The sequence below is a fragment of the Trachypithecus francoisi genome, unplaced genomic scaffold (assembly GCF_009764315.1).
Source record: "Trachypithecus francoisi isolate TF-2019V2 unplaced genomic scaffold, Tfra_2.0 Lachesis_group5, whole genome shotgun sequence".
Classification (NCBI taxonomy): Eukaryota; Metazoa; Chordata; class Mammalia; order Primates; family Cercopithecidae; genus Trachypithecus; species Trachypithecus francoisi.
The window spans coordinates 110,730,941-110,752,408 of record NW_022681470.1 but is presented as its reverse complement, the minus strand read 5'-3'; positions in this window follow the sequence as shown (position 1 = coordinate 110,752,408).

The following is a 21,468-nucleotide window of genomic DNA, read 5'->3' as shown; positions in this document are numbered from 1 at the left end:
ATGATCAACAAAATTGATAGACCACTAGCAAGACTAATAAAGAAGAAAAGACAGAAGAATCAAACAGATGCAATAAAAAATGATAAAGGGGATATCACCACTGATCCCACAGAAATACAAACTACCATCAGAGAATACTATAAACACCTCTACACAAATAAGCTAGAAAATCTAGAAGAAATGGATAAATTCCTGGACACATACGCCCTCCCAAGACTAAACCATGAAGTTGAATCTTTGAATATACCCATTAACAGGCTCTGAAATTGAGGCAATAATTAATAGCCTAACAACCAAAAAACATCCAGGACCAGACGAATTCACAGCCGAATTCTATGAGAGGTACAAAGAGAAGCTGGTACCATTCCTTCTGAAACGATTCCAATCAATTCAAAAAGAAGGATTCCTCCCTAACTCATTTTATGAAGCCAACATCATCCTGATACCACAGCCTGGCAGAGACACAGCAAAAAAAAGAGAATTTTACACCAATAACCCTGATGAACATTGATGCGAAAATCCTAAATAAAATACGGGCAAACCAAAGCCAGCAGCACATCAAAAAGCTTATCCACCACGATCAAGTCAGCCTCATCTCTGGGATGCAAGACTGGTTCAACATATGCAAATCAATAAATGTAATCCATCACATAAACAAAACCAATGACGAAAACCACACGATTATCTCAATAGATGCAGAAAAGGCCTTCGACAAAATTCAACAGCCCTTCTTACTAAAAACTCTCAATAAACTAGGTATTGATGGAATGTATCTCAAAATAATAAGAGCTATTTATGACAAACCCACAGCCAACATCATACTGAATGGGCAAAAACTGGAAGCATTCTCTTTGAAAACCGGCACAAGACAAGGATGCTTTCTCTCACCACTCCTATTCAACATAGTGCTGGAAGTTCTGGCCAGGGCAATCAGGCAAAACAAAGAAATAAACGGTATTCAATTAGGAAATGAGGAAGCCAAATTTTCCCCATTTGCAGATGACTTGATTGTATATTTAGTAAACCCCATCATCTCAGCCCAAAATCTCCTTAAGCTTATAAGCAAATTCAGTGAAGTCTCAGGATACAAAATCAATGTGCAAAAATCACAAGCATTCCTATACGCCATTAACACAGACAGACAGCCAAATCATGAATGAACTCCCATTCACGATTGCTACAAAGAGAATAAAATACCTAGGAATCCAACTTACAAGGGATGTGACGGACCTCTTCAAGGAGAACTACAAACCACTGCTCAACGAAATGAAAGAGGACACAAACAAATGGGCGAATATTCCATGCTCACGGATAGGAAGAATCAATATCGTGAAAATGGCCATACTGCCCAAGGTAATTTATAGATTCAATGTCATCTCCACCAAGCTACCAATGACTTTCTTCATAGAATTGGAAAAAACTACTTTAAAGTTCATATGGATCCAAAAAAGAGCCCGCATTGCCAAAACAATCCTAAGCCAAAAGAACAAAGCTGGAGGCATCACGCTACCTGACTTAAAACTATACTACAAGGCTACAGCAACCAAAACAGCATGGTACTGGTACCAAAACAGAGCTATAGACCAATGGAACAGAACAGAGGCCTCAAAATAACACCACATGTCTACAGCCATCTGATCCCTGACAAAGTTGACAAAAACAAGAAATGGGTAAAGGATTCCCTATTTAATAAATGGTGCTGGGAAAACTGGCTAGCCATATGTAGAAAGCTGAAACTGGATCCCTTCCTTACATTTTATACAAAAATTAATTAAAAACTTAAATGTTAGACCTAAAGCCATGAAAACTCTAGAAGAAAACCTAGGCAATACCATTCAGGACATAGGCATGGGCAAGGACTTCATGACTAAAACACCAAAAGCAATGGCAACAAAAGCCAAAATTGATAAATGGGATATAATTAAACTACAGAGCTTCTGCACGGCAAAAGAAACTAATATCAGAGTGAACAGACAACCTACAGAATGCGAGAAAATTTTTGCAATCTACCCATCTGACAAAGGGCTAATATCCAGAATCTAGAAAGAACTCAAACAATTTACAAGAAAAAAACAACCCCATTAAAAAGAAGGATATGAACAGACACTTCTCAAAATAAGACATCTATGCAGCAGACACATAAAAAAATGCTAATCATTACTGGCCATCAGAGAAATGCAAATCAAAACCATAATGAGATACCATCTCACACCAGTTAGAATGGCAGTCATTAAAAAGTCAGGAAACAACACATGCTGGAGAAGATGTGGAGACATAGGAACGCTTTACACTGTTGGTGGGAGTGTAAATTGGTTCGACCACTGTGGAAGACAGTGTGGCAATTCCTCAAGGATCTAGAACTAGAATCACCATTTGACCTAGCAATCCCACTACTGGGTATATACCCAAAGGATTATAAATCATGCTACTATAAAGACACATGCACATGTATGTTTACTGCAGTGCTACTCAAAATAGCAAAGACTTTGAACCAACCCAAATGTCCATCACTGATAGACTGGATTAAGAAAATGTGGCACATATACACCATGGAATACTATGCAGCCATAAAAAAGGATGAGTTCATGTCCTTTGCAGGGACATGGATGAAGCTGGAAACCATCATTCTCAGCAAACTATCAACAAGGACAGAAAACCAAACACTGCATGTTCCCACTCATAGGTGGGAATTGAACAAAGAGATCACTTGGACACAGAGCGGGGAACATCACACACCAGGGTCTATCTGGGAGTGGGGGGCTGGGGGAGGGATAGCATTAGGAGAAATACCTAAATGATGAGTTGATGGATGCAGCAAACCAACATGGCACATGTATACCTATGTATCAAAACTGCACTTTGTGCACATGTATCCTAGGACTTAAAGCATAATTAAAAAAAAAAAAGAAAGAAAGGTGAACGGGTAAAAGGACATGTCCAGTGAGGGAGTAAGAGAGTTGAGAGGAGGGGCAAGGCTGCTTTTTACTTTTATTTATTTTTTGAGACGGAGTCTCACTCTGTCGCCCAGGCTGGAGTGCAGTGGTGCAATCTCAGCTCACTGCAACCTCTGCCTCCTGGGTTCAAGCAATTCTCCTGCCTCAGCCTCCTGAGTAGCTGGGACTACAAGCAGGTGCCACCACGCCCGGCTAATTTTTTGTATTTTTTTAGTAGAGATGGGGTTTCACCGTGTTAGCCAGGATGGTCTGGATCTCCTGACCTCGTGATCTACCTGCCTTGGCCTCCCAAAGTGCTGGGAATACAGGCATGAGCAACCATGCCCGGCCGGGCAACACTATTTTTAACAATCAGATCTTGTGGTAACTAATAGAGTGAGAACTCACAGATTACCACAAGGATGGAACCAAGGCATTCATGAGGGATCCACCCCCAGGACTAAAACATCTCCTCCTAGGTCCCACCTCCAACAATGGTGATTAAATTTCAACATGAGATTTGGAGGGGACAAACATCCAAACTATATCATTTCACCCCTGATCTCCCCAAATCTCATGCCCTTTTCACACTGCAAATTCACATTGGGGGACTATTCTCAATAGTTCCCTAGTTTTAACTCATTCCAGCATCAACTCAAAAGTCCAAAGTCCAGTGTTATCTGAGACTCAAGGCAAGTTACTTCCACCTATGAGTCTGTAAAGTCAAAAACCAGTCATTTCAGTTATTTACTTCCAAGATACAACGGTGGTACAGGCATTGGGTAAACATTCCCATTCCAAAAGGGAGAAACTGGCCAAATAAAATGGGCAATAGGCCCTACAGATATCCCAAACCCAGCAGGGCAGACACTAAACCTTAAAGCTCTAATATAATCCTTGACTCTATGTCCCATATCCAGAGCACTCTGGTGCAAGGAGTGAGTTCCCAAAGCCTTGGGCAGCTCTGCCCCTGTGGCTTTACAGGGTGCAGCCCTTGTGGCTGCTGTCACCACAGGGTTAGAGTTGAGTGCCTTTAGCTTTTCCAGGCTCAGGATGCAAGCTGCCAGTGCTGGATTATTCTCAGGTCTAAAGGGCAGTGATCCTCCTCCCACAGCTTCACTAGGCAGTGCCCTGGTGGGTACTCTATGTGCTGACTCCTTGGGGAAATGGAAATGTGCAATTGGAGCCCCCACACAGAGAAGCTGTGTAGAGACACAGTAGAGGCTTTCTTGCAGCAGGCTTCTGCCTGGGCATCCAGACTTTCCGATACATCCTCTGAAATCTAGGTGGAAGCTGCCAAGTCTCCACCACTCTTGCATATGCTTGCATTCTGGACCCCTGCAGACACCACCACATGCAAGCTGCCAAAGCATAAAATGTGTGCCCTCTGATGCAGCAGCCCAGGTTGTATCTGGGGCTGTATAGCTATTGCTGGAGCTGGAGTGGCCTAGATTCAAGGAGCAGTGCTGAGGCTGTGCAGGGCAGCAGGGCGCTAGGCCTGCTCCCTGAAACCATTATTTCTTCATAGGCCTCTGGGCCTGTGATGGGAGGAGCTGCCTGAAAGACTTCTGAGATGCCTTCAAGGCCTTTTTCCCACTGTCTTGAATGTTAGAATGTGGGTCCCTTTTAGTCATGCAAATCTTTCTAGCCAGTTCTTGCTCTGCAGCCACTTAGATTCTGAAAATACTCTTTCCTTCTCTAGCACACAGCCAGACCGCAAACTTTCCAAACTTTTATGCTCTGCTTCCCTTTCAATTGTAAATTCCAACTTTAAGTCATTCCTTCACTCCCAGATCTGATCATAGGCTGTTAGAAGCAGCCACATTACTTCTTGAATATTTCACTGCTTAGAAATTTTTTCTGCCAGATACCCTTGGTCATCACTCTTAAGTTAAACCTTCACACAAATTACTAGAGCATGGACATAATGCAGCCAAGTACTGTACTTGGCAAATGGGTAACAAGGGTGACCTTCATTTCAGTTCCAAGTTCTTAATTTCCATCTGAGACCTCATCAGCATGGCCTTCACTTTCCATATTTCTATGAGCATTGTAGTTACATTTAACCAGTCTCTAGAAGTTCTAGACTTTCCCTCATTTTTCTGTCTTCTTTTGAGCCCTACAAACTCTTCCAACCTTTCTCCATTACTCAGATCCAAAGCAGTTCCACATTTTCAGCTGTCTTTATAATAATGTCCAACGCTTTGGGACCAATTTTCCACCTAAGTCCATTTTGGATTGCTAGAAAGAAACACCTGAGACTGGGTAATTTATAAAGAGGTATATTTGGCTCACAGTTCAGAAGGCTATACAAGCACAGCACCAGCAACTGCTTTCTGTCAGGACCTCAAAAAGCTTCCACTAATGGTAGATGGTGAAGGAAAAACACACATTTTACAGGGCAAGAGAGGGAGTGATGGGGTGAAGAAGTGGTGCCAGGCTCTTTTTAACAATCAGATCCTCCACTACCACAACAATGGCACAAATCCATGCACAAAGGATCTTCCCCCATGGCCCAACACTTCCCGCAAGGCCCCACCTCCACCACTATGGAAGGTTATGATTCTACTTATATTACATTCTTGAAATGACAAAGGACATGGAGGAAAAAAATTGTGTTTTCAAGTGTGAATTTTATTGCATTTATGAAACATGCTGTTCAACTATTCTGTACTTTTTTGTCCACTTGACGTATCATTAACTAATACTGAATCTATGTAAAGCAGTTCACTTTTCCAATCTGTTGTTGTTCCATCTCAGGCAAGAGATGTTAAAAGTTTTGCTTCTGTCCCATCTACTCAATAGAGTTCCTTTGTGTAAGACAAACCTCATGATCAGTTCATGACCAAAATCAGTGAATAACCCCCAGGGTACAAAATGGCAATTACAAGGTCACCCTCTTTCTGGAATTCCAATTGTTTCAAAATCCATTGTCTTGACAACTTTCCAATTTATTTAAAAACATATTTTTTGAAATTTTTATTTTTTAAGTTTTTGATGTGGGAGCATTGGGCTCCCATGGTCTAGAAGATTATACTCAGAAATGTAAGTTTATGATCTATGACATTGACATTTTTAAGAAATGGTGCCAGTTGTTTTGCTTAATATACCAAATTAAGAATTTTTCTGTTATCTCATTGTCATTTAACTTTTTCCTCTAACTTCAATATTTTTGGTAAAGTGAAATTTGGTATAAAGACTTGTAGGAGATTGGTCAGGATGGTGGGAGAAACTATAGAAAAATGAGCAGGTCTTCTGAAAGGTCAGAAGGCTCTACATAGCTTTGGGGGAGAATAGCTGAAGGCAGCTGTTCTCTGACCCTGAGGCAGACGGCAAAAGGTAGGTACAAGGGAGCTTAGGGGAATTTATCCTGATCAAGTTTGTTTACTTATGTTGACCAGGAACTGACCTGTGTGTGATATTCCCTGAAAGGGGAACAATAAACATTAATTACCTGCAGGCTGTGTTGGCTTCAGCTTTTTGGCATTGTGTCTGCACTGAATAAAAGCAAGCAGCACCAGCTTCTTGGGGCTGCATTTTGACCACTTGAGCCAGGCAGTCCCCTAGCTGCTCTTACACTGCATACCTGTGTTTGAGTACTCCTTTCAGTCTTTTTGATGTCACTGTTTAGGGCTATCAACTTTCCTCTTAGCAACACCTTTGCTATATCCCAGAGGTTTTGATAGATTGTGTCACTAGTGCTGTTCAGTTTGAGGAATTTTTTAATTTCCATCTTGATTTTGTTTTTCACCCAATGCTCATTCAGGAGCAGGTTATTTAATTTCCCTGTATTTGCATGGTTTTGAAGATTCCTTTTGGAGTTGATTTCCAGTTTTATTCCAATGTGGTCTGAGAGAGTGCTCAATATAATTTAAATTGCCTTAAATTTATTAAGGCTCATTTTATGATCTACCATATGGTCTATCTTGGAGAAAGTCCATGTCCTGTTGAATAGAATGTGTACTCTGTGGTTGTTGGATGAAATGTTCTGTATACATTTGTTAAGTCCATTTGCTCCAAAGTATAAATCCATTGTTTCTTTATTGACTTTCTGTCTTGATGACCTGTATAGTGCTGTCAACGTTCCTATTATTGTTTTATAAACTTGGGAGTTCCACTGTTAGGTGCATGTATGTTTAGGATTATGATATTTTCCTGTTGGACAAGGTCTTTTACCATTATATAATGTCCCTCTTTGTCTCTTTTAATTGCTGTTACTTTAAAGTTTGTTTTGTCTAATAGAAGAATAGCTACTCCTGCTCACTTCCGGTGTCCTTTTGCATGAAATGCTTTTTTCCATCCCTTTACTTTATGAGAGTCCTATGTGCTAGGTGAGTCGCCTCAAGGCAGCAGATAGTTGGTTGGTGAGTTCTTATCCATTCTGCAGTTCTGTATCTTTTAAGTGGAGCATTTAGGCCATTTACATTCAATGTTAGTATTGAGATGTGAGGTACCGTTGCATTCATTGTGCTATTTGTTGCCTGTGTACTTTGGTTTTTTTGCTTCTTGTTTTTGCTTTTTAACTTGTATTTTTGTTTTATAGGTCCCATGTGATTTATGCTTTAAAGAGGTTCTACTTTGATGAGTTTCCAGGATTTGTTTCAAGATTTAGAGCTCCTTTTAGTAGTTCTTGTAGTGGTGGCTTTGTAGTGGTGAATTCTCTCCTCATTTGACAGTATGAAAAAGACTGTATCTTTTCTTCACATATGATGCTTAGTTTCGTTGGATACAAAATTCTTGGCTGATAATTGTTTTGTTTGAAGAGGCTGAAAGTAGGGCTCCAATCCTTTCTTGCTTGCAGGGTTTCTGCTTAGAAAACTGTTGTTAATCTGACACGTTTTCCTTTATAAGTTACCAGGTGCATCTGTGTCACAGCTCTTAAGATTCTTTCCTTCATCTTAACTTTGGATAACCTGATGACAATGTGTCTAGGTGGTGATTTTCCCAGGTGTTTTTTTGTGCTCCTTATATTTAAATGTCTAGGTCTCTAGCAAGGCCAAGGAAGGTTTCCTCGATTATTCCCCCAAATATGTTTTCCAAGCTTTTAGAATCCTCTTCTTCCTAAGGAACACTGATTATTCTTAGGTTTATTTAACATAATCCCAGATTTTTTAGAGGCTTTGTTCATATTTTCTTTTCCTTCTTTCTTTGTCTTTGTTCTTGAAGTGGGTTAATTCAAAGCTTGTCTTCGAGCTCTGAATTTCTCTATTTGTTCAATTCTATTGCTGAGACTTTCTAGAGCATTTTGCATTTCTATAAGTATGTCCAATGTTTCCTGAATTGTTGATTATTCTTTAAGCTATTTCCTTGAAATTTCTCCATTCATTTCTTGTATCATTTCTTTAGACTTCCTTGCATTGGGCTTGGCCTTTCTCTGGTGCCTGACAAGCTTAATAACCTCCTGAATTCTTTTTCAGGTAAATCATGGATTTCTTCTTGGTTTGGATCAATTGCTGGTGAACTAGTGTAATTTGGCGGGGGGGGGGTGTTAAAGGGGTTTGTTTTGTCATATTACCTGAGTTGGTTTTCTGGTTCCTTCTCATTTGGGTAGGCTGTCAGAGAGAAGGCCTAGGACTGAAGGCTGTTGTTCAGATTCTTTTGTCCCACAGGATGTTCCCTTGATGTAGCACTCTTCCCTTTCCTATGGATGTGACTTCCTGTGAGCAGTACAGTGATTGTTGTCTCTTTTCTGGGTCTAGCCAACCAACAAGTCTACCCAACTCTGGGCTGGTACTGGGGGTTGTCCAAACAGATTTCTGTGATATGAACCATCTACGGGTCTCTCAGCCATGGATACCAGTGCCTGTTCTGGTGGAGGTGGCGGGGAGAGCAATGGACTCCATGAAGGTTCTTAGCTTGGTAGTTTAATGCTCTATTTTTGTGCTGGTTGGCCTCCTGCTGGGAGGTGGTGCTTTCCAGAGAGCATCAGCTGTGGTAGTATGGAGAGGAACCCATGGTGGGCGGGGCCCTAGAGCTCCCAAGGTTATATGATCTTTGTCTCCAGCTACCAGGGTAAGGAGGGAAGGACCATCAAGTGGGGGCAGGGCTAGGCATGTCTGAGCCCAGACTCCCCTTGGGTGCGTCTTGTTGCAGCTGCTGTGGGGAATGGGAGTGAGGTTCCCAGGTCAATGGAGTTGTTTCCTAGGAGGATTATGGCTGCCTGTGCTGAGTCATCCAGGTTGTCAGGCAAGTGGGGGAAGGCCAGCAGTCACAGGCTTCACCCAGCTTCCATGAAAACCAAAGGGCCAATCTCACTCCCACCACGACCCCCTAACAGCCCCGAGTCTGTTTCTAGGTGGTAGGCAAGCCAGGCTTGAGAGCTTGCCCCAGGCTACCTGCCCCCCAGTTGAGAAAGGGCTTGGTTCTTCCCCTGCCTGTGGAGTCTGCACATTGGATTCACATTCTCCCCCGAGTTCTGGTCAGTCTTCTCAACCCATTCAAATTATCACAAAATTCAGCTGGAAATGGCCTTCTCCCTATGGTGCTTATCTCCCCACCTTGCCCTGCTCCTCTGGCCATCCTCCTGATGGATTCCTGTGGTGCCAGGTAGGAGTGGCCTGCTTGGGAAACTGGCAAGCTCCCAGGGCCTTCCTGCTGCTTCCTCTACCCCTGTATTTTGCTCAGCTCTCTAAGTTGACTCACCTCCAGATTAAGGTTGGAAACTTCTGCAAACAGACCTTCAGTTTCTCCAGTGGGGGTGTGTGTTCAGAAGAGGAGCCTCTCCCACTTCCACAGTTGGGGCACTCACAAGATCTGGAGTGTCTTGTGGGTCTTGCAGGAGCAGTCTGCTTCCTTCAGAGGGTCTGTGGGTCCTCTCGGGATTGCTGGTTCATTCTTGCAGTCGATCTGGTGCTAAAATTCACAATGTGGGCCTCCATACACTGTTCTGTCCATCCAGTCAGAGCTGCAATCTAGTCCTGCCTCCTGTCCGCCATGATGACCTGCCTCTCCCTAGGGATTTTTATATCCAAAAATGTCTTCCTATATATTTGACATATAGATTTAAGTTGGCAATATCTTGTTTTAGGTCTCTGACTGAATCATTACCTTCATTATCTTCTACTTTCTACTATTTCTGTTAGGAAATCACTTTTGAGTCTTATTTTCCTCTCTTAATGATAATGTATCTCTTCTTCCATTATTATAAAGAATTTCTCCTTGACATTGATTTTTAGTAATTTTAGTATGATGTAACTCAGTATGGTTGATTTTCATTGACATTACTTTATAACATTTTTTTGAATTTTCAGATTTCTTTATTTGGTCTTGTATCACTCTTCAGCCAGTATTTCTTTAAGTACTGTTTTACCCTGTTCTGTCTCCACCATCCTTCTTCACTCCACTAACAATAGTATTTCTCATTATATCAATGCATCTCTTATAATGCTTCATCTAAAACCATTTTTTGTCTCTCTGCAACTCCACCTAAATATTTTCCCTGACAAATCTTTCAGTTTACTACTACTTTTTCCTCTATGTCTACTGTGTTTTCAAATGAATACACTAGTTTCTTAATTTTATTTGCCAAATTTTACTTCTAGAATATCCATTTGGTCCTTCGAATGACTTCCAGTTCTCTGCAAAATGTATTTGTCAATCTTGTTATTTCATTTTAACATCCATGTTTATTAATTCCATTATTTGGGTTTCCTTGTGGTATAAAATGGTTTCTTGGGTAAGTCTTGTTTTCCCATATACTTAACTGGTTGCCAGATATTTTAATATCAGATGTAATGCAAAAACTTATAGATGAACTCTAGATGACTTTATCTTCCACCAGAGATAATTTACTCATGCTTTTGTTAGGCAGATGGGCTACAGAAACTAGAAATCCAGGAGTACATTGATTTATTCAAGAAATAATATCTGAAGTTGGAATTCATACTCTATGAAGAAATCATATACATCCACTTCAGCCTTACACTTGTTAAGAGTCTCAACTGAAAGTTGGGCTTGTTTGCCAAAGTCTCATATCCTTCCCAATTATTTCAACAATTGTAATTGTACCATGAGTCTTCTTAGCATCTGCTTTCAAAACTGGCATTGTCACAAGTTGAGAAAAAAGCTGCAGCAATGATAGGCTTCTTTGGGCTTCCTTTATTTGTAAAGGTTGGCCTCACGATTCACCAGTACCTGTGTACCTCTCTGATGCCTTCTAAAAGACTTCTATATTTCAACACAAAGCTAATTAAAATAAAATTCACAAAAAAATGCATCTATCATGAGTTACATTTTTTTTTTTTTTTTTTACAATACAAAAATGTAAGCACTATCAAAATCAAGAAGTAAAAGCAAGCCATAACTCCAAAAATTTCCTTTGCAGTCACTTCCCCCACTCCCAGGCACAAACACTGTTTTACCTTGTATAATTACAGATGTTTTTGCCTTTTCTAAAATATCATAGGAATGAAATTATACATCATTTCTAGCTACATTATGTTTTAAAATTTCATCCATGTTTTTAAAATTTCATTTTACTTTTTAATGTTTAATTCTTATGAATACTCTTGATATAAGCATATGTTATAATCAAATTTGGGTGATTAGGATATCCACCACCCAAAACATTTATCACTTCTTTGTGCTGGGAACATTCCAAATCTTCTTTTATCGCTATTTAAAAACATACAATAAATTATTGTTAACTATTTCACCTTGTTGTGCTATCAAACACTAGAAATTATTCCTTTTAATTGTTCTTTTGTACCCATTAACTGACCTTTCTTCATTCAATCCTCCCCACTACTACTCCTAGTCTCTGGCAACCACCATTCGATTCACTGCCTCCATGAAATCAGTTGTTTTAGCACCCACGAGTGAGAACATGGAATATTTGTGTTTCTGTGCCTGGTTTATTTCACTTAACTTAGCGTCATCGAGGCTCATCCCTGTTGCTGCAAATAACAGGGTTTTTTTGTTTGTTTGTTTGTTTCCAAGACCAGATCTCACTCTTGGCACACAGGCTGGGAGGTAATCATGGCTCACTGCAGCTTCGACCTCCTAGGCTCAAACAATTCTCCCACTTAAGCCTCCCAAATAGCTAGGACTACAGGTACATGCTACCATGCCCAACTAATAATTGCTAACTTTTTGTAGACACAGGATCTCACTGTGTTGCCCAAGTTGGTCCTGAGCTCCTGGGGTCAAGTGATCCTCCCATCTCAGCCTCCCAAAATATTGAGATTACAGGAAAGAGCCACTAAGCCAGACCAATTTCATTCTCTTTAAGGCTAAATAATATCCCATTGTGTATATATACTGCCTTTTCTTTCTTCATCCATTGATGGAACACACAAGTTGATTCTATATCTTGGCTATTATGAATAGTGCTACAATTAACATAGTGGTGCAGATATCTCTTCGGTATGCTGATTTCCTTTCTTTTGAATATATACCTACCAGTAATATTGTTGGATAGTACAGAAGTTCCATTTTCAGTATTTTAAGGAACCTTCAGAGTATTTTCCATAGTGACTGTACTAATTTACATTCTCAGCAGTGTAAAAGCATTCCCCTTTCTCCACATTTTTGGCAGCATTTATTTTCTTTTTGATAAAAGCCATTTAACTAGGGTGAGGTGATATCTTATGGTAGTTTTGATTTGCATGTCCCTGATTGTAAGTGATGTTGAGCAGTTCTTCATATATCTGTTGACAATTTGTGTCTTTTTACAAATGTCTATTGAAATCTTTTGCTCATTTTATATAGAAATATTTTTTATTCCTATTGAGTTGGTTAAAATCCTTATACATTCTGGTTATTAATCCCTTTTTGGATGACTAGTTTTCAAATATTTCCTTCCATTCTGTAGGTTGTCTGTTCACATTGTTGTTTCCTTCTGTGCAGTTTTTTAGCTTGATGCTATCCCATTTTAAAATTTTGACTTTGGTTGCCTGTCAGGTCTTACTCAAGAAATCTGCCCAGACAAATGTTCTGAAACATTTGCTCAGTTTTCTTCTAGTAGTTTCATATCTTATATGTAAGTACCATCCTTTCCCTAATGTATGGTCTTGGCTTGTCAAAAGAGTTGACTGTAAATGTATGAATTTATTTCTGGACTCTCTATTCTATTCTACTGGTTTATGCGTCTGTTTTTGTTCCAGTACTATGCTATTTTGTTTACTATAGCCTTGTAGTATATTTTGAGGTAACATAATATGTGATACACTTGACTTTGTTACTTTGTTACATCTGACTTTTGTTCAGGATTGCTTTGGCTATTCAGGTCTTCTGTGTATCCACACAAATTTAAGGATTGTTTTCCCACTATCTATGAAGAATGACATTGGTTTCATTAAATCTGTTGATCACTTTGGTTAGTATAAACATTTTAACAATATTAATTCTTCTAATGCATGAACATGGGATATCATTCAATTTTTTTGGTATCTGCTTCAATCTCTTTCATCAGTATAGTTTTCATTGTAAATACTGTTAACCTCCTTGGTTAAATTTATTCCTAAGTATTTAATTTTCTGGAGCTATTATAAATGGAACTGCTTCCTTAGTTTTTCAGATAGTTCTTTATTGAAATATACAAATATCATTACATTATTCACTGACATGCATGTTGATTTTGTATCCTGCAACTCTATTGAATTTATCAGTTCTAACCCATTTTTATCAGAATCTTCATGGTTTTCTGAAAATACCATCTGTCAATAATGACAATTTAAGTTCTTCCTTTGAATTCTGAAGCCCTTTCTTCTTCCTCAGTAATTACCCTGGCTAGAATTTCTGGTGTGAAATTGAATACAATTGTTAAAACTGGGTATCTTGTCTTGTTTCAGATCTTGGAACAAAAGGCTTCCAATTTTTCCCTATTTGTCAATATCACGCTATGAGTTTCTCATACATGGCCTTTACTGTGTTTAAGTATGTTCTTTCTATACCCAGTTTGCTGTTTTTATCATAAAGGAATGCAGAATTGCATTAAATGCTTTTTTTTTTTTTTTTTTGGCATCTATTGACATGATCTATGGTTTTTGTCCTTGATAACATTAATGTGATATTCAATTTTATTGACTGGGCCAGGCATGGTGGCTCACACCTGTAATCTCAGCACTTTGGGAGGCCAAGGTGGGCGGATCACTTGGGGTCAGGAGTTTGAGACCAGCCTGGCCAACACGGCGAAACCCTGTCTCCACTAAAAATACAAAAATTAGCCAGGCATGTGGTACATGCCTGTAATCCCAGCTATTCAGGAGGCTTAGGCAGAATTGCTTGAACCCGGGAGGTGGAGGTTGCAGTGAGCCGAGATCACGCCACTCCACTCCAGCCTGTTCTTGCTTGTCTAGTTCTTTAAGGTATACCATTAAGTTATTTATTTGGAGTCTTTATTGATTTAGCATTTATTATTATAAATTTCCTTCTTAGTACTGTTCTGCTGTATTCTTATAGTTTTGGTATGTTATGTTTCCATTATCATTGGTTTCAATAGATTTTTAAAGTGCATTTAAAATTTTTTCATTGACCTATTGGTTGTTAGGAACATGTTTAATTTTGATGTATCTGTATAGTTTCCAACGTTTCTCTTGTTATTGGTTTCTAGTTTTATTCCAGTGTGGTCAGATACTTGACACTATTTTGATTTTTAAAAAATTTGTTAAGCTTTGTGTCATAACATATAGTTTATTCTGCAGAATTCTCCTTGTGCTGATGAGAATGTGTATTCTGCAGCTATTAGAAAAAATGTTCTATAAATGTCTGCTAGTTCCATTAGGTCTAGAGTGTAGTTTAATTTTACTGTTTCTTTTTGTCCTAATGGCATGTCCACTGCTGAAAATGGGACACTGCAGTTACCTTTTATTATATTGCAGTCTACCTCTCCCTTTAAACCAGTTAATATATGTTTCATACGTTTAATTACTCCAATAATGGTTGCATATATATTTAGTTGCTCATTCCTCTTGGTAAATTGCTACTTTATATTGTGATGTTGTCTCTAATTTTTAGTTTTTGACTTGAAGTCTATTTTATCTTAGTAGCTACTTCTGAGATTTTTGGTTTTCTATTGCATGAAATATCTTTTTTCATCCATTCCATTTCAGTCTACGTGTGTCCTTATAGATGGAGTGAGTTTCTAGCAGGCAGCATATACTTGGGTCTTAAAAAAAAAAAAATTCAGCCTTTCCATTTCTTTCAAATGGAGAATTTAGTCACTTTACATTCAATTCTAATATTACTAGGAAAAATTTACACCTGCCATTCTGTTGCTTTCTGGTTGTTTTGTAAATCATTTATTCCTTTCTTACTATCTTTTGTGTAAAAGTGATTTTGTCAAGTAGTATATTTTAATTCTTTGGCTTTGATATTAATGTATTACGAGTTTTTGCTTTGTGGTTATAAGGCTTACAAAAATATTTTAAAATAAGTTACTTTAAACTGATTACACCTTAACTTTGGTCAGTGTGAGAAAATACTAAAAAAACTCTAAGCTCTAAGTCTATTACCCCTACTTTTAGACTTTTCATTGTCTCTGCATCTTTTTATATTGCCTATTTCTTAAGCAATATAATTTTTGGTAGGTTTATGTTTTAGTTTTCATTCTAAACTTTCTAGCATCTTACACACAATTATAGCATTCGAGTGCTCTCAATATTGTGTGCTTAGATTTACCAGTGAGTTTTCTATCTTCAGATGATTTCTTGAAGCACATTAGAGCCCTTTTCTTTCAAAGTAAAAAAATCTTTAGGTTGTTTTGCAAGACAAGTCTAGCGGTTACAAATTTCTTTCAGCTTTTGTTTGTCTGGGAAAGTCTAGTTCTTTATGTTCGAAGGATAGCTTTGCTGGCTACAGTATTCTCAGTGGAAGTTTTTTCGTTGTCCTTCAGCACTTCAAATATGTCTTCCCACTTCCTCCTGATTGATAAAGTTTCTGCTGAGAAGTCTGCTTCCAGATATATAGGAGCTCCCTTATACATATTTACTTCTTTTCTCTTCCTGCTTTTAAGATCCATTTTTTTTGTACCTGAAAAGAGTTTAACTATATGCCTTGTGGTATTCTTGTTCAGGTTTAATTCTCTTGGTGTTCTCTGATCTTCTTGTATCTGGAGATTCTTATCTTTTTCTAGGTTTGGAAATTTCTCTATTATGTATGAATAAACTTTCTACCCCAAATGCTTTCTCTACATCCCCTTTAAGACCAATAACTTAGCTGGGCATGGTGGCAGGCTCCTGTAGTCCCAGCTACTCAGGAGGCTGAGACAGGAGAATGGCGTGAACCTGGGAGGCGGAGCTTGCAGTGAGCTGAGATCCGGCCACTGCACTCCAGCCCGGGCAACAGAGCAAGACTCCATCTCAAAAAAAAAAAAAAAAAGACCAATAACTTGTATTTGCTTTTTGATGCTCTTTTCTACATCATATAAATATGCTTCTTTCTTTTCCATTTTTCTCTCCTCTGTGTATTTTTAAATAGCCTGTTGAGCTCATTAACTTTCCCTTCTGTTTGATCAATTCTGCTGTTGAGACATAGAGGCATCTTTCCGATGGTCAATTGAATTTTTAGCTCCAAGATTTGTTTAGTTTTTGATAATCATTTCAAACTTTCTTACAGTTCTCGGAAAGAATCCTTATTTCCTTCTGTTTTATTGTAGTTTGCTGAGTTTCAACAAAAATACGCATATTGAATTATCAGTCTGGAAGGTCACACATCTCTGTCACTCTAGGATTGATCACTGGTACCTCATTTAGTACATTTGGTGAGGCCAAATTTTCCTGGATGTCTGTGATGCTTCTGGACATTCCTAAATGTCTGGGCATGCATTGCAGATTTATGTATTTATTCCAGTCTTCACACTCTGACCTTGCTTATAATTCCTTTTTCAGAGGGCTCTCTGAGTTCAAAGTGGCTGTTAACTGCAGCCACTTCAGCAGTAGAGGGTACCCTAAACTTAAGTGTGTTGTGACACTTGCAGACTCCTAGCCCTAATGAATTTAGAAATGAGGGAGAATTCCTTGGGTTCCCAGAGAATTAATTACTCTCTTCCATCTTTCCTCCAAGCCAAATGAGTCCCTCTCATTAAGCCTGGCTTCTTGGTGTTGGGGGAGGGTTAATGCAAGCACTGTCAGCTGATACTGAATAACAACCAAGGTCTAGTCTTCCAGACCAGTACAGTACCTGGGTTTGTGCAAGGCCAACAGCTGCTACTCTCTGATTGCCACTGAATTTTATTCAAAACCCAAGGATGATTTAGTCAAAGGAAGGTGAAGCATGGAGGGACCTGGGTCCCATCAGGGCAGCAGATTCTCTTCTGGCCTCAGAAGAGTGTAGAAGCACCATCCAGCAGTAATGATCTGGAATCAGAAGCTTCCGGATTTCTGCCATTGCTTTATTTTACTGAGGCTGGACTGTCACTCTCCTTCACCAACGCAGGAGTCTCTCTCCTATGCTGTGTTTCCTGGAGTGGGAGGATGGGTGATCCATATACTCCCATGGTCACTGCAGCTGGTCCCTTGCTGAACCAAGTCAAAGTAAAGAGCCTCTGAAACCAGTGCAGCACCAGGGCTTGCTCAAGAACTGCAGTTGACATGGCCTAGCTGTCAGAGAAATTGATTCAGGGTCTCAGGGAACTTTAGTCAGTTGGTGGCAAAGCAGACCAAGTCTTCAGTTCCTGCTACTGCGGTAGTGAATTCTCCTCTAGCCCAGGGCTATTTTAAGGGCTCCCTCCATGGGCATTGGTAGACTTTTGCCTGGTGCCGTTTCATTATTACAAGGCAGCACTGAGTTATTACGCAAAGTTCCACTCACGTCACTCTCCCCCAAGCAGAGATTCTCTCTTCCTGCTACGCTGCCTGAGTCTGGGGAAGCAGTGTTACAGGCAATGTGAGACCCCATCCTTCCTACCTTCTTCAATGCATTTTTCCTCGTTATTATGCTAAAACTGTGATCCATCACAATTATTGCTGGTGAGGTACTGGTGACCTCTCACTTGAATTTCTCGTTCTTATGAAGGTGCTTTCTTGCTTGGATAGTTGTTCAGTTTGACATTCCTGCAGGGTGAACAATTGCTAGCGGGTTCTATTCGGCCATCTTTCTCCACCTCACATCCACGTTTTTGCAGATTCTTTCCTTTTATTGATTAGCATTTGATTCCATGAATACAGCACAACGTATATATCCATTACTCTTTTCTGGAACACTTATGTCCAGGTTGGGATTAATATGAATAAGGCTATGAAATTTCAGGTACATGCCTTTGTGCGAATTTCTGTTTTCATTTCTCTTAGGTAAAAACGTATCCTATGGAATTGCAGTTAATTTGGTAATTCTAGATTTATAGTTTTAAAAAAAAACCCTATCAAACAATTTTTCAGAGTGACTCTGACTTTACTAACCAGAAATGTATGCAAATTTCAAGTCATGTTTTTTGTTTTTTGTTTTTTTTGAGACGGAGTCTCGCTCTGTCGCCCAGGCTGGAGTGCAGTGGCTGGATCTCAGCTCACTGCAAGCTCCGCCTCCCAGGTTTACGCCATTCTCCTGCCTCAGCCTCCCGAGTAGCTGGGACTACAGGTGTCTGCCACCTCACCCGGCTAGTTTTTTGTATTTTTTTTTAGTAGAGACGGGGTTTCACCATGTTAGCCAGGATGGTCTCGATCTCCTGACCTCGTGATCCGCCTGTCTCGGCCTCAAGTCATGTTTTTTAAAAAGATGATCAATTGACTATGTGCATTTGTCTATTTCAGGACTCTATTGTGCTATTGGTCTATTTGTCTATGTTAATACTATATTATCTCTTTTGCTGCAACATTATAATATATCTTGTAACCAGGTACAGTAAGTCCTCTATCTGTTTGAAGATTCCTTTGGCTATTCTAAATGCTTTGAATTTCCAGATTTTAGAAACAACTTGTCAATTTATTTAAAATATACTGTTGGAATTTTGCTTGGGGTTACACTGAATTCATAAACCACGAAGCAGAAATTGAAAATCCTAACAATACTGAGTCCTCCAACATATTTAGTGACATATCTTTCCATTTACTTAGGTATTTTAAGTTTCTTCTCATCACTGTAAAGGTCTTACAGGTCTTACATGTGTGTCCACTGAATTGTTCCTAAGTATATGGCTGTCTTATGCTGTTGTAAATGTTTCATTTTCCAATTATTCGTCAATATAGAAATGCATACTATCAATTGTCAAATTACTTTTTTATATCTGGTGATAATAATCACATAGTTTTTCTCATTTTGCTATGTGGTGAATTACATTGCTGGGTTAAGCCTCACATATATATAACCTTTTACATTGTTAAATTCTATTTCTTTTTATCTTATTTTTTGCATTCATATTCACATGAAATACTCATTTTTAATTTTCTTTTATTGTACTATTTTGTCAAGTTTTGTAATGGGATTGATATGGTTTGGATTTGTGTCCCCATCTAAATCTCATGTTCAATTGTAATCCCCAGTGTTGGAGGCTGTGTCCTGGTGGGAGGTGACTGCTTCACGGGGACAGATCCTTCACGAACGGTTTAGCACCATTCCTTTGGTGTTGTTCTTGAAACAGAGTTCTCATGAGATCTGGTCGTTTAAAAGTGTGCAGCAAATCCCCTCTCTCTCTTCCTCCTGCTCCAGCCATGTAACATGTACCTGTTTCCCCTCCGCCTTCCACCAGGATTGCAAGTTTCCTGAAGCGTACCCAGAAGCAGAAGCCACTATGCTTCCTGTACAGCTTGCAGCATCAGAAGCCAATTAAACCTCTTTTCTTTGTAAATTACCCAATCTGTTATTTCTTTATAGCAATGTGAGAATGGATTAATACAGGGGTTATACAGGCCTCATAAAACAAATTCAAAATTGTTTTGTTTTCTAATTTTTGAAAGAAGCTCTGTAGAGTTTAATATTATCTCTAACCTACACATTTGATGTAATTTTCCATTGGAGCAACCAGGAGTTAGTGTTTTCTTTTTGGTAACATTTATGATTACCAATTCACTTTAAAAAATATGGAGCTTTTTTCATATACTGTATTCTGCATCATTTTTGACAAGGTGTGTTTCAAAAGGCATTTGTCCATCTAAGTTATTCGATTATTGGCATAAAGTTGTTCATAACATGCACTTACTATCTTTAATGTTAATAGGCTATAATGTCCTTTCTATTCTCAACATTAGTCATTTGTGCTTCCTCTTTTTAACTTGATCAGTTTGTTTCCTAGGCTGCTATAACATCAACTAGATAGCTTGAAACGAGAGAAATTTATTCTCTCACAGTTGTGTAGACCAGAAGTCTGAAATCAAGGCTTCCTCTCAACACTCTAGAGAAGGGATCTTCTTTGCCTCTTCCTTACTTCTGGTTGCAGGCAACCGTTGGCTTAAAGCTGGCATCCCTCCAATGTCTGCCTTTATTTTCACATGGACTTTGTATCTCTGTCAACGTCTTCTTATAAGGAAACTAGTCATTGAATTTCGGGATACCCTAACCTAGTATGATTTTATCATAACTAATTACATCTGCAAAGACCCTATTTTGAAATAAGGTCACATCTGAAATTTCAAGTGAACATGAATTTTGGAGGGATATTATTCACCCCAGTATATATATCTTACCAGGTGTTTATCAATCTCATTTCAAAAAAACTCCCTTTCGACTTGATTTTGTGTGTTAATTTCCATCAACTTTGAAAAAGTTCTTAGTAAATATCTCCTCAAATATTTGTTCTGTATCATTCTTTCAATCTTCCCCTTCTGAGACTCAATTACAAGGATGGTAGGCCATTTCACTTTCCTTCAAATTACACACATTCTATAATTTTACTCATTCTATAATTAGAATTACTAAAATTATACTCATTCTATAATTTTTTCTTTGCTTTTTCATTTGTATACTCTCAATTGCTTTGTCTTTGTTTATTGATCTTTTCCTCTGTGTACTTAGATCATATTCATTTCTAGATTTCTGTGTTTTGTTGTTTCCATATTTCTGCTGAAATTCTGTATCTCTTCATGTATGTTTTCCACTTTGTTTTACTAGATCTTTAGGCACTTTTATCGTCATGACCACCCTCTGACAATGCAAACATATGACAATTTCAATTTGCTTCTATTGACTGATTCCTCTCTTGATAAAACTTTTTTCTCCTATGCGTGATATATATATATATATATATATTTTTTTTTTTTTTTTTTTTTTTTTTTTTTACTGTGTGCTGTATATTTTTTATAAAAGGTCAGTAAGTATGAAAAGAAGTAATAGTTAACACCAGAAAACATCATGCTCCTACTGTTAGGTTCAGAGTTTGACACTGAATCAATCTGATGTACAGTTGAGAGCAGTTGGGCTTTGTTGCAGCTGTAGTTTAACTTCCTCCCTTTCAATTATATATATAAAATTGTAATATATATGTGTGTTACATACACACACACACACATATATGAGACAAGGTCTCACTCTGTTGTCCAGACTGGAGTGCAGTGGTGTGATCACAGTCCTGGGTGAAGTGATCCTCCTGCCTCAGCCTCCCAGGTAGGTGGGACGGCATGCATACACCATCATGTCCTGCTAATTTTTAGTATTTTTTTGTAGAGATGCG